Source organism: Acomys minous (assembly GCF_964271855.1).
Source record: "Acomys minous genome assembly, chromosome: 9".
NCBI lineage: Eukaryota > Metazoa > Chordata > Mammalia > Rodentia > Muridae > Acomys > Acomys minous.
The window spans coordinates 122689875-122703984 of record NC_140490.1 but is presented as its reverse complement, the minus strand read 5'-3'; positions in this window follow the sequence as shown (position 1 = coordinate 122703984).

The following is a 14110-nucleotide window of genomic DNA, read 5'->3' as shown; positions in this document are numbered from 1 at the left end:
TGAATCGTCAACTGTGCGTTTTGTTAGGTTTTTGTACTGAATGCTAATGTGATTTATTTTAAGTATCACTGTGACGGATTTTATTGTTACACTAACAATAAAATTAACATTATAGATACAGTCTGGTTTTTCCACTCATGTCCACTTTGTCACTGTCAATGTGCTACCATAACATTAAATATGACCAGAGGTAAATGTTAGTGAAAGCTGGCTTGCCGCTGCTGTTTTACAGTAGCATAATTTTGTTTTTACTTCCTTTGATTTTATGCTGATATGGGTTGCAGCAGTATTTGCCTGCAGCCTCTCTCAACTTTTCCTTTTAATTAAAAAGCCTAATTGGGAGTAATAAAACCTTCCAATTAAGCCTTTTAAATAAAAACCGAATGCTGCAAGTGGCTGTGGTTGCAGATAGAGGCTGTGCTGGCACATTCATTATGGAGGGTTCTGGTATTGCAGCCCTGTTGAGGTATACAGGACTAATCTGAGACTTCTGCAATAAGGACAGCGTGGACATCAGCAAACGTCCAGAAAAACACAACTGTATATTTGAGCAGTTAGAGTCTTATTCTTTTTGGTGGGGAACTGTCTTTTCAGAGGCTGGAGAATTCTAAATAGACAGTAAAAACAGAGTCCAGTGTTGGGACTGAAGACAACCTATTTTAATGTATCTATTATTCTCACTTATACGGAAACCATATACCTAAGTTGTGTCCTATAACAGTTTTTAATACATTTTCTCTTCTTTTATTTATTTCTCTAGAGCACTGTGAAAGACAAAGCCTGCCACGGAGCCTGTGATGATCCCATTTAAACGTGGGCAGATTGCTGCACAGTTTGATTCTTGTATACTAATTGAACAATAAGAAACTAAAATAAACTTTTGCACTACTAGAAACATGTACACACGTGGTGTTCTGGGATTTGTCTGCAAATATAATCTTTTAATGTCAACTTTAATTCCCATTAGTTTGAGGTTTCATTTATATTTGGGGATGGAATGCGGTTACAGGGAGGTGTTGCACTGGGAGAGAGGGACTTGTAGCTTTGTTTCAAGATTTATTTAAAAGTTAAAGGCAGAACACAGTCTGTTTCTAAATTTCTAAGTTAAGTAAAATAATTGTAAAAATAAATTTTTATGTGATGTTATCAATTCATATTTACTATCTAAAACAGCTTTATTGTTTATTAAATTATCATGTTATCTGATGCTTATACTGCATTTAGAATGCATAGAAAATATACATAGTGTATGTCTGTCCATGTTTAAAAAGCATTCTTTCTACCTACCCACAAACACCCAGACAGGATAATAGCTTGAGGCAATATTATTTGTATTGCTTTCGCTGTTCTTTTTACTTAGCAGTGTGTGTGATGACTCTCTCCTTACCAGAACATGCACTTTTCTCTGCTATTAGGATGTCTGGGAATGAAGATGTAAATACAACAGTAGTGAAAGCTCAGATTTTGTAGTCATTTTTTGGCTTCAGTTTTACTTGCTAAATCTGCTGGATCTGTCATATTTGACAAGTTCTTTTTCTGAGCTTTTGTTTGTTGCTGCAAAAAGTGTGGAAAAGTAATTTACTTCCCATTAGGTAGACACAAGAACTACATAGGCTTTCTATGCAATGATGCCGTGGCACAGAGCTAGCATGGCAGAAATATTATCTGTTATGATTTCTAATCATTTTTCTCTTTTCAACAATTTATAGATTTCATATACTATTTTTGTTTTGTTGGATTGGGTAAAATTTATTCCTTGAGCTCTTTATCTTACTAGATTTAAGAATCATTCACTAAAATATTTGATTTGTAGTGCAACACTTTAAGTGTGTACTTTCCATGCAGTGACAGCATACTTGCTAACACTACTCATGAATTTTTTGTTGTTTTTGCTACATGTTATAAATGAATTTTTCTTCATTGCATTTCAGTTGCTTGTTATTTATATAATGATAATTGATTTTTATTTTATCAGATCATCTATGAATTTGCCGAATTTTGATGACAAATGGAATTCAACATTATCTTAAAGATTATAAGGGGCATCATGCTACAACAGCCTATCTGTATAACTTTCAAAAATTAATATTTTCATAGATTTTAGATTTTTCCTCACCTGGCTTTGAATTGTGATCTTTGTGTATCAGTCTCCCAAATTCTGGAATTCTTGTTCAAAAACCACTTTTAAAATTTATTTTGTATGTGTGTGAGGTGTGTGTCATGCATGTGTATATGTGTGGTACATGTGCCTGTGCATGCACTTGTCTGTGTAGAGGCTTGAAAGTGTCAGGAGTCCTGACTTTCCCTAGACCAGAATTTCTCACTGAACCTAAACTGGGATGGAGACCAGCAGCCACGGTGATCTTCCTGTCAGCTCCCATCCTCAGTGTTTAAAGTACCCGTGGCCATGACCAGTGTTTTACATGGGTGCTGGGGCGTTGAGCTCATGTTTTCATGTTTGAGCTCTTAACATATTAAACCTCCACCTTGTTCAAATATTTCAATATACAATTTTTTACTTAATAGAACGGTGGATCTTTTCCTTACATTGCTACTTGACAGTTTGTCTATATTCTGTTTTATTTGCCTGTATAGCTGAATCTTTTTTTATTCTTGATAAGGTTTTATAGAAATTTCCTAATACAGATATTTAAAAATATATTTGCTGAATTTTTTGTATTGTTTTTCCTTTAGTTTGGGGCTCACTTCTTCATTTATTTTGCAAGTTAATTGTTTTTGTAACTTTCCTAAGTAAATGATGAGTTAGTTAAAAAAATCCAAGGCAATATTTTTATCATATTTCTTGTCTGATCTTAGTATATTCTGACATTAAGTTGATTTTCATCTTCTTTTTTGCTTCTAAGTTTTACAAATGTTATCTTGATATTATTTGAGTTACTGTTTGTAACTCTCACATACTTTCTTGGTTTGTCTATTTTTTCTTTTTATTTAATTAATTTATCCCATCCCAATTGTTATCCCATCACTTGTATCCTCCCGTTCCTCCTTCCCTCCCTGTTTCACCCCTTTCCCCTCCCCTAGGCCTATGACCAAGGGGGACCTCTTCCCTCACTATATGGTCATAGGCTATCAAGTCTCATCTTGGTAGCTTGCTTATGTTTCAAGTTTTTTATTTTTTTATTTTTGTCTGAGTTCCATATCACACCAGGCTTCAGACTGCTTCTAGAGGTGCCTCTTTTTTCCTTCCTCACTCCTTCTTTCCTTCCTTCTTCCTTTTTTTCTTCTTTTCTCCTTCCTCTTTTTCCCCATTCTTCATTTCTTCCTCCTTCTTCCTTCTTCCCCTTTTCTTTTTTATATTTTCTTTAATTTAAAATATTTTTCTTTTGTACTATATCCTGTTATAGTTTTTCATCCCTCTACTCCTCTCAGTCCTTCCCTTCCCATCTGGATCCACTCTTTTTCTGTCTTTCATTAGAAAATAATCAGGCTTCCAAAGAATAATAATAAAGTAAAACAAAATATAGCAAGCTAGAGCAAACACACATCGAAATAGGACATGTGTCTTTGCTGCCTCCTGCAAACTGGTTCACCGTTCATGCTGTAAAACGTGGTCTTTTTATTTGGTCACTCGAGGATGTGACTCTGTGCCTTTGTTCGCATCATCCTTCCATGCATCGTACTCTGTGGAATGCTGGCCAGTCTCTCAGAGCCCATACTCCTGAAGTTAGTCTCATACACCATATTCCACAGGGCCCATACTCCTGAAGTTAGTCTCATACACCATATTCCACAGGCACCATTCGCCACTCTGCTTGCTTCCCAAAGTTGACAAGGCCACAAGACATGTCTTTTTGACTTTTATATAATTTCCTATATTTAATCATTAAAATAGTCCTGTGAATTAGAGAGCAACATTTAAATGCAGGGAAATTAAGACTTCCAAGTTACAGAATTAGCTATCAACACAGAACATCGATTAATTCAAGTTGATATCTTTGGCATTGTTTACAAACTTTCAAAAAAAAATCTTCTTATTTCCAAAGAAAATGTGTGAAAGTTTGTGTCTTCAGGCTTTGCCTGAATACCTGAATGCAGTGCAGTAGTCATTGACAGTGTTTTCTTGCAGCACGCACAAGACCTGCACAGGTCCAAGCCAGACGAGGTCCCAGCACTGAGAAACGAAGGAGGACATGGAATCCCAGGCCTAACCAAGGAGCTATTTGCAGCTGGAAGTATTTTCTTCTACAGTAATCTTTTTGTTTACCTTCACTCTAGTATATGTTCATATATGTCTTAATGTAAAACAATCATTTGTTATTTTCCTTTAAAATAAATATTTTACCTGGTCCTGATAGTTGGCTGAAGGCTGGACATATGATGAGTCTATCATGTTGTGATTTTAGTCTGAATTTTAAGAAATGAACCTATGCATTAAGTTCACTAGTGAGACACTTACTTTTTCTGTTAGTCCAGATTCCCATAACAGCATGTATACAAACAATAACACAGGTTAGCTCCCAGTCATTGAAGAGGGCTGCCTACAATTCTGCCACAAAGTGAAAGAGTGGAAAGGATGTGAGCTAATGCTGCTGCTGATTTCTGCATCCTTCTCACTTTGTTGAGACAGAAAATCAGAACTGAAGGCTTATTGCAACTCTGGCTCTTTTACTATTTCCAGAAATTTATTTTCAAGGGACATTTTCCCAAGAATATGATTCTTATTTAGCATTATCATCACTCAAACAATTAGTAATGTCTACAACTGACTTTCTTTGTCAAACTCCAAGACTTCATTGTTACTGAATCATGTATTTTATAGTAAACATTTTCATAATTTTGCATAGCTATAGTTAAGTGTTCAGTCTAAAAGAATGAATGCTTGATGCACTAACTTTATGAATTACTCTATTATCAAGGATATAAATGAAGCAGGTACTTTGTCATTTTTTGTTTTCTTCACAAAAAGAATAATGCACTTCAGCAATGAATTATAAGCCTCTCATCACTGACTTCTGAAGCCAAAAGGAAAATCTATGCAGTAGAACCATCCTTCATAGTCACCACTCATGAGATTATGTTTTATAGATGAGCAGTTGTAGTGTATTTTAAATAGTTCTTTTTCCTCCACATTTATCATCTCTAGTACTTTATTGAACCCACTGAAATGACCTAGAAGCAGACCACTTACATACCTGGCTCCTGCTCTACATTCTAGACAGTAGCTAGGATGTCTAGTTAATTGGATAGAAGACAGCTTCCCTGGTGCTGTGCACTGCAAAGCTTGTTTCTATTCACACTTTCCTCTTCACTCCTTGGCTTTAGTAGCCAATAGGATTCTTCTTTATAGATAGCTTCCAGTAGATTGGTGATAACTTGTTCAACAATTGTTACTATTATTTACTTTTAAAAGTACACGTTTTAATAGACATTGTTCCTATACTCAGAGAATCGCGATCTACAGAAATGCTCATTTGTTTAACAGAGTTTTCACCCTCTTTTCTCTCATTACATGGGCTTTGTATTAGAGAAGTTGACTTGAAAAGAAATTAAGCTATTTTGACAATTTACTTGATTGAAACTTTGATTTTACTATCCCAACTTACGTTCTTCAATGCCGTAACTATCCGCTAATCAACTTGGCAGTTAGTATTTCCTTGATATTGGATGTTAAAGGGATACTATGGGGGTAGAAGGAGGATGAGGCTCACTGGACTTTGCTTTGTGATAAAACCAGTGCTATAGAGAGCACCTAAGGATATTTGAATGAACTTAAATTTGCTTATTGCTAATTTGCAAGGTGTGACTGGACTAGACCTATTATCATCTTGTCACTCTGTGTTCCTCTGAAGGGACCGCAATGGTGGAGCCAGACAATGATTGAACTTTTTCACCATCCTAAACATCTCCACATGCTCGGTAGGCTTTCAGCTTTGCTATTTCTTGCATTTCATCTTTCCATTTGAAAATGATTTATGCTATTAACCATAGAAAGGCAAATAAGCAAAATCTGTTTTACTAATTAACTATTAACAGAGGGAGAAAGCAATACAAAATAAACTTAGATCTTATACTTTGAAAATGAAAGTTTGAGTTTTCACAATTTTACCAGCAAGTTAAATTGACTTATAAAAGTCAAATTGTGATGCCAGGTGTGGTGGCACATGGCTATAATCCCAGCACTCAGAGAGACATTGGCAGGCAGATCTCTGTGAGTTCGAGGCCAGCCCGGTCTACAAAGTGAGTCCAGGACATCCAAGGTTAAACAGAGAAACCCTGTTTGAAAACAAAACAAAACAAACAAAACAAAAAGTCAAATTGTGAGTATGTGTGGACTCAAACCTTAAAACAATCCATATAATGTTAGGAAATCATTAAAGACAAGAGAAACAAGCAACTTTGCATCTTTCCACAGAATTCTTGAGTCACTACATGGTCAAACGATCTCCTCTTCTGGATCACTGAGCTCTACAAACCCTGGCTCTTTTCCCTTTGAGTGCATCTCAAGCACTCATAGCTCTACTTTTGGAATAAGAGAAAGAGAAATAGAGTAAACTTTTCTCTATTATTATTTTTAAGTTAGTTAATAGTATAATAAATTTCGATTTTATGGTCACTCACTACACTTAAAATATTCTACTGCCAAATATTTGCATGAAAAAATTATCAATTGTATAGAACATAAAACATAATCCTGTCACTATATTACGCATAAATACGATACAGAAAACCACCTTTCCATATCCAGGTTTCCTTTTCCATCTCTCTTCTTTCATCTTCTATTCACCCCAAACTTTCACAGGTAACTTAGTGGACACTTGGAGACAAGGAATCTTGTTTTCAAGGACAAGCCTATCCTTCCTTTAGAGGCTTCCTAAATTCTTGTCATAGTTAGCTTTCTACTGTTGTGATAAAACACCATGACCAAAAGCCACTTGAGAAGGAAAGAGTTTATTAATTTGGTTTTTGCATCCCTATCACTGAGGAAAGCCAAGAAACTGAAGCAGAGACTACAGGGGAATACTACTTACTGGCTTGCTCTTGCTCAGCCTGCTCTCTCTCTCTCTCTCTCTCTCTCTCTCTCTCTCTCTCTCTCTCTCTCTCTCTCTCTCCCAAATACAATCCAGGATGTGTTCAGTGGTGTCACTACTTACAGTACACCTGTTCCTTTCACATCAATTATTAATCAAGAAAATGGCCCTCAGACTTTCCCACAGGCCAATTTGATAAGAGTATTTTCCTATTGAGAATTTTATTTTCTTCCTAGATGACCCTGGGTTTATGTCAAGTTGACAAAAAACAAATAACAAAAACCTTATCAGCATAACTCTGCTTTGACCCATTCAACCTCTGTGCTCAGCATTTCTGGATAGAGTCTCCTCAATGGAAGGTCACTGTTGATTGCACAGCTGGGCCAGCAAGACGAAAGGCTCTGCACTTTGCTATACAGCTCCTGCTCCTACTGTCTTCCCAGTTTTTACTAAATTAATGAACATTTATTGAATTTCACCGAAGCATGGAATTACTAAAGGTTTATTGTAATAGGAAGCCAAATGCTTTCATCCAAAGCTCTGCATGGTATAGTTCACAGTGTAAGGGATAGAACCTTTGTGAAGTCATGCCCTGAACCCGGTCTGACATTTTATCTTCATTCCTTAGCTCTTGGGGGTCCCAACTCTTCCATCCTCCTTGAACTTCAGTGTTCTAGAACACCTTCTTCCTGGATTGCATCATTCTAGAACAACCCTTTCCTGAACCTCACTGTTCTAGAATACCTAATTCCTTCCTGAACTTAGGCCATTAATCTCCAACATGTTAAAAGGAAGTCTCTCCAAAATGGAACATAACTCAAATGTTCAGGTATTTAGTCTAAATCAATCTGAGTAACATAGCCAGTAAAAGAGTCTGTAGACATTGGCATGTGAATGAAAAAGACCCAAGCTCTAGTAAATAAAATATGGTGCTATTTTTTGTGATTTTTCTCATAATAAACACTTGCTAAAATACTGAAGGCTTCTGTGAATAAAATCATATTTAAATATGCTAAAACATGTAATCCATGTGATAGGGTCATTCAGTTTGCAACAATAATCCATTTGTAATCCCTCACTTTTCTAGTCTTTTCTTCTCTTATAGTAGGAGTGTGTAGCTCAAGCTTCTCCTAAATTTAATTTCAGGACAAGCATTTTATGCAAGTTTGTTGCCAGAGTCATGTCAGTGAAACTATTTCCATAACTTTATTTTTTTAATTTTAATTTTTTATTTATACAATATTCTGTCTGCATACCAGAAGAGGGCATCAGATCTCGTTATAGATGTCCGTGAGCCACACCATGTGGTTGCTGGGAATTGAACTCAGGACCTTTAGAAGAATAGCCAGTGTTCTTAACCTCTGAGCCACCTCTCCAGCCCCCATAATCTTAAATTTATGCTTTCTTATATTATGGTCTGACATGCAGAAAATAATAACACAATTACTGTCTCTGCTTATTTTTTCTTTTACCTTTGTTATTCCATTAGGATTCAAGTTTTCTGGTGAGTTTTATTTGAATGCTTTAAATGGAAAATCCCTGAGAGTCATTTTGATTTGCATTTCTCTGATGACTAAAGATGTTGAACATTTCTTTAAGTGTTTCTCAGCCATTCGATATTCCTTTGTTGAGAATTGAGCCCCATTTCTCAATTGGGTTATTTGGTTTGGTGATGTTTAATTTCTTGAGTTCTTTATATGTTTTGGATATTAGACCTTTGTCAGACGGAGAGTTGGTGAAGATCTTTTCCCAGTCTGTAGGCTGTTGACAGTGTTGTCTGCCTTACAGAAGCTTCTCAGCCTAATGAGGTTCCATTTATTAATTGTTGACCTTAAGGCCTGGGCTGTTGGTGTTCCTTTCAGGAAGTTGTCTCCTGTGCCAATGTGTTCCAGGCTCTTCCTCACTTTTTTTCCTAACCGATTTAGTGTCTCTGGTTTTATGTTGAGGTCTTTAATCCACTTGGACTTGAGTTTTGTGCATGGTGATCAAAACAACTCTGAGATTCCATCTTACACCCATCAGAATGGCTAAGATCAAAAATTCAAGTGACACCACATGTTGATGAGGATGTGGAGAAAGAGGAACACTCCTTCATTGTTAGTGGGAATATAAACTTGTACACTTTGGAAATCTATATGGTGCTTTCTCAGAAAACTGAGAATAGGGCTTCCTCAAGACCTAGCTATTCCACTCCTTGGAATATACCCAGAAAATTCTCCACCACACAACAAGGACATGTGCTCAACCATGTTCATAGCAGCCTTATTCATAATAGCCAGAACCTGGAAACAGCCTAAATGTCCCTCAGTAGAAGAATGGATAAAGAAACTGTGGTACATTTACACTATGGAATACTACTCAGCTATTAAAAACAAGGAATTCCCAAATTTGTGGACAAATAGATGGAACTAGAAATGATCATACTAAGTGAGTTAACCCAGAAGTAGAAAGATTCACATGGTATAAACTAACTTATAAGTGGGCACTAGCCCAAAAGGCATGTCCCATGAAAGTCTTCACTTATCAGGAGATTGGGATAGATTTGAAGACATCCCACTGGGACTCTAGGTAAGACAAATATAGGAGATAGGGAAATAGGAGGATCCAGAGGGTCCTAGAAATCTACAAGAACATCATGACAGGTGGATCAGGGTCCAGGGAGGTTGCTCAAACTATTACACTAACCAAGGACAATACAGGTAGTAAACATCGAACCCCTACTCTGATTTAGCCTATGGTCAGGACATTCTCCACAGTTATGTGGAGAGAGAGGACTCACTCTGACATGAACTCTAGTGCCCCATATTTGATCACAACCTCTGGGTGGGGAGGCCTGAAGGCACTCAAAGAAAGAATAAGCAGGCTACCAAGATGAGACTTGATAGCCTATGACCATATAATGGGGGAGGAGGTCCCCCTCGGTCATAGACCTAGAGGAGGGGAATAGGGTGAAAGCAGGAGGGAGGGAGGAATGGGAGGATACAAGTGATGGGATAACAGTTGAGCTGTAATCTGAATAATTAATAACATTAAAAAATTTTAAAAATTGGAAAAAATAAATGGGAAATCCCTTGAATGTTTCTTTTATCATTTAAAACTCTTACCCCATGGTCTCATGTTTTTTGCTTCTTTTTTCCCCATTGGCAATATGTTAATTTGTGGTATAACTAGTACAAGCTATAAGCTATAGTGTAAATAAAATGTTCTCTAGAATATTTCATGAAATTATATATTTATGAGAAAATGAGTACCTAGAAAAGAGAATCAGTGATAAGGTGCACATCTGCATCTGCACTGAGGGTTGGTTTAAAATGCAGTGGTTAAGTTCAAAGGAAGTAAGTTCAGGTAGACATGTTTTAAACCCCAATGCTAATGAATGATGATCACCCGAAGCTGCATCCTGAAGTCTTTGTTCCTTTAACCTACCTATGAAATATATGTGCTAGGTATAGCATCACATTTCACTAAAGCTGATCAAGTTCTTTTTTTTTTTTTTTTTTTTTTTTTTTTTTTGGTCTGCTTGAAGAATTAAATAACCAGGAAGAATGGAATGGGACTCCCTACTAAAATGACTGAGGAGGTAAGTCACAAAACAGGACTTAGAAGAAGAATTCAACGCAGTCTTTGCCTATTTCTGACTATACTTTAAAGACTACATTTTCTAGCTAGAGAACAGGAGGCTTGAATGGGCAGAAGAGGAAGAACAGATTCTTATCTCCCCTCTTACCTCCTTTAGCCAACTATCCATGTTTTTCCTCTAGACCTGCAGGCTCTAAGCTTGGATAAGCTCCTAAGTAGAAATAAAAATGATAATTCTCTTTTATTTCCTCTTTTTCTTATGCAGTCATAATAGAAAGATTTTCATTAAACATGGGAAGATAAAAAATGGGGAATGCCCTTTCCCTGAACTCTCTCAGTGTTCTGTAAAATGTTCTGGTAACTGTCCTTGCCACCATCTGTATTTCTTCCCTTTTGCTCCAGATCAAAAGAAGTTGCTCTGGTGGCTGAGTTAGCATTAAAAGAAGAGACTCATTCATTATTTTACTGAATACAAAATATATGGCGAAGCTATAGCTACTAATCACTTCATTTGCTTCATGACCTGTTATGTAAACTTTTAGGGAACCATAGCACAGGCACTAAAACTACCTTAAAAGAAAACTCGCTAGTAGGTAACAGGAATAGAACACGCCATGCCTCCTGGCTTTTGAGTTTCACATGTAAGAATCTCTGTAAAGTGGGCAAGCAAATCATCAGCAACCAACCAGGGGATTCCATTATACACAGTGCTTGCAGAATTAACAATGACAAAAATACAAGGAGTGGTGAGACAACTGGGAATGTAAGGCACTGTCCCAAGGGGCGTCTAGGTGTGAATAACAGTGTTATGATCTAGTAGCTCTGTGATCAGGGACAAGTTACTTTGAGCTTAGTTTCTCATTTGTACAACAGAGACAGTAATACTCTATTTATAGGTTGTTGTGAAGATTATGTGGCACAGAGAATGAAAACCATGAAGAATAACAAGTGGCAGAGGATATTAATGTGCTAGCCCAGTGATGTTGTTATCACTAGAAACCAAACAAGAGCTTTTGCTCATTGCTGTAAGCAAAGGATTACTTTCCCTTAAGAGAATGAAGGGCAAACTGATTTCCCTTCAAGAAAATGTGGCAGAATATTTCCATCATTTCCCCTACTGGAAAGGGGTTTGTGTGAGAGAAGGGGGATGATAGAGAGGAGGGTGATGTTCCTGCTTGGGTATTCCTGGAAAGTTATGCTAAAGCATTATTTAAAAGGGCAATGGCCATGGACCTAGAAAACTTGACTCTATATCATGCCTACTGATGATGACTGATTCTATTGCATCCATGCTTTGTGTGGGTGCTCAACAGATGTGCAGCAGATTCAAAGACTACAGCATTGGTAGTCTTTCATTGCTAGGGTTGGCTATGGCTTCAGTCTTCTGCCCTCTGCTTTGCTTAAGATCTTGACATAGTAGCAAGAACTTAAAAGCAGAATCAGGCTGACTGGGGGGAAAACTCCCAGAGGCTGTTAGACATGTTATACCCTCCAGAATATTCTCCTTACTGACCTGTAGCTACTGATAGGGATTCCATTATCACTGAATTCAGGCTAGGTGACACCTACACCTCTTTTGATCTCAGAATACTTTTCCATTTTTAATAACAACTGATGACACCTTAGACTTACTGATTATTTAAATTATACCTACATTGACATTGCTATATTAAAATTGAAATAAAAAACATTTAAACATTTGTGAATGAGGTTCCATTCTGGGAAATTTTGCAAATCTTACTTATGTCTTGCTTGCTAGAAGAAAGCAAGATTCTTGTTTTGGCTTTTGCATTCCATTTGTAAATGCTTCCTGCAAAAAAAAAAATAAGCATGACAAAGCAGTCCATATTTTTAAATTTTTATTAGAATAAATATTGATATTTAAGGATCAAAGAAAATATCTTGATTGTCATTTTGCCTCTTGACTCCACTACTAAGAGTTGTTGATGTAGGCTAGTCAGTTTTTTCTTATGTTTCAACTTTTAAACCCAAAGCCCTTTGTAAATGTAAGTATCATTCCTGAACATCCTGGGATGGAGTTCACACGGCTTTGGATTTTCTTTGTGGGAGAGAAGGAACAATTGACAATGATGTAAACATGAGAAGTTGGATATGGTCTCAATAGGTGGCAGTTGGATTTTACAGTTTGTACATTGACTCCAATATTTAGTAACAGCTTCAAATTATCCATTTACTTTCTCTTTAGAAAACTTAAGGTCCCAGCTTGTCAATGAGGCATAATAACATTTGGTTAATGATGGTATCCTGTTGACTAAATCAGGAAGTATATGTAAAATGCTTTGTATCTGACAACAAAAGTGCTCCATTATTAAATTCTGTGTAACTCTTTCTGGGAAGACACAGAGAACTATTACTCACTCCAGCTAGAAAGAGCACTAACACACCAAAGAAAAGATTCTGTCCAAGTTTAGGGAGCCAAGGAGCTCACTTACAGGACCACAGGCAGCTCCCAGGAGCTGACCCACCCAGCAGTTTTCCCAGCCTAACGTTCACGCCCTCTGTTCCTCAGGAGGGAAGGGATTGGTGGGAGTCTTCTGAAGGCCACTTGAACGGCATTTGAGCCTCTCAGATCTTCCCCTCCCTCCATGATGGACAAGTATGATGACCTCCTGAGGGCCTATGGTCATCACTGCTGTACCACTCTGCTTCAACATGGTGATGGTCTTGCCCAAGCCAGAGGCAACAACTCTACTGTGTTAAATCACTATATTGGTTGTTACTTTATCCATGCTCTGACCTGCTTATGAACACATGCAAACTCTCTCTTCAGAGTTATCCTGATCTGCAGTAATAAATACCTTTGAAAAAAGCTTTCTGTATTTAGAAGAGTGTCCTTAGGTTAAAATCTTATTGGACTTCAGTGTCTTAGTAAACAGTTATAAAGCTCTGGGCTGTTATGTTGGGAAATTAGTTTTTAAAGGCCTCTGTCATTGCCACTCCTGTCAGCAGAGCATGAGTTCTTGGTAAGTTTCGGTCATTCTGGATCCTGGAACTGAATAACAAAATAGAAGACTTGGATTCTTTGCTATACCAAGGAATGCAATTGTTTAAATTTTTACACATTTGGAAAATAAGAGGCAATATTTACTGACTATGAAAGAAACAGGCTCTTGGGGAAAAGCTGTGGTCTACATATGAAACCTTTTTTGTGACTTAACTAGGAGATAATAAAAGTGAATTTATCATGTTTTCCTGAACTCCTAGTACTAAAGGTTTTGTTTTGTTTTGGCTGGTAGACCTTAAAAGCTTTCATAGGATAGTTTATCAACCTATTTATTTTCCAGTCAGGAGCTTACCCTTGGGAAATATATTCTAAGGGCTCAGTATTTTATCTTATTTTCAGATCATAGTAGAGATGAGGTAAGAAAAAGGGCAATGTGGGGGGTCAGGTGGAGAGGCTTGGAGTGGGCATGGCATTATGAGGAAATAGATTTGTGCAAGGGCTGTGGAAGTTGGATTGTTGAGGAGGGGACCAAGTACTACCTGAACTTAGTTGTGTCCTTTTCCTGTTGCTGTCTTCA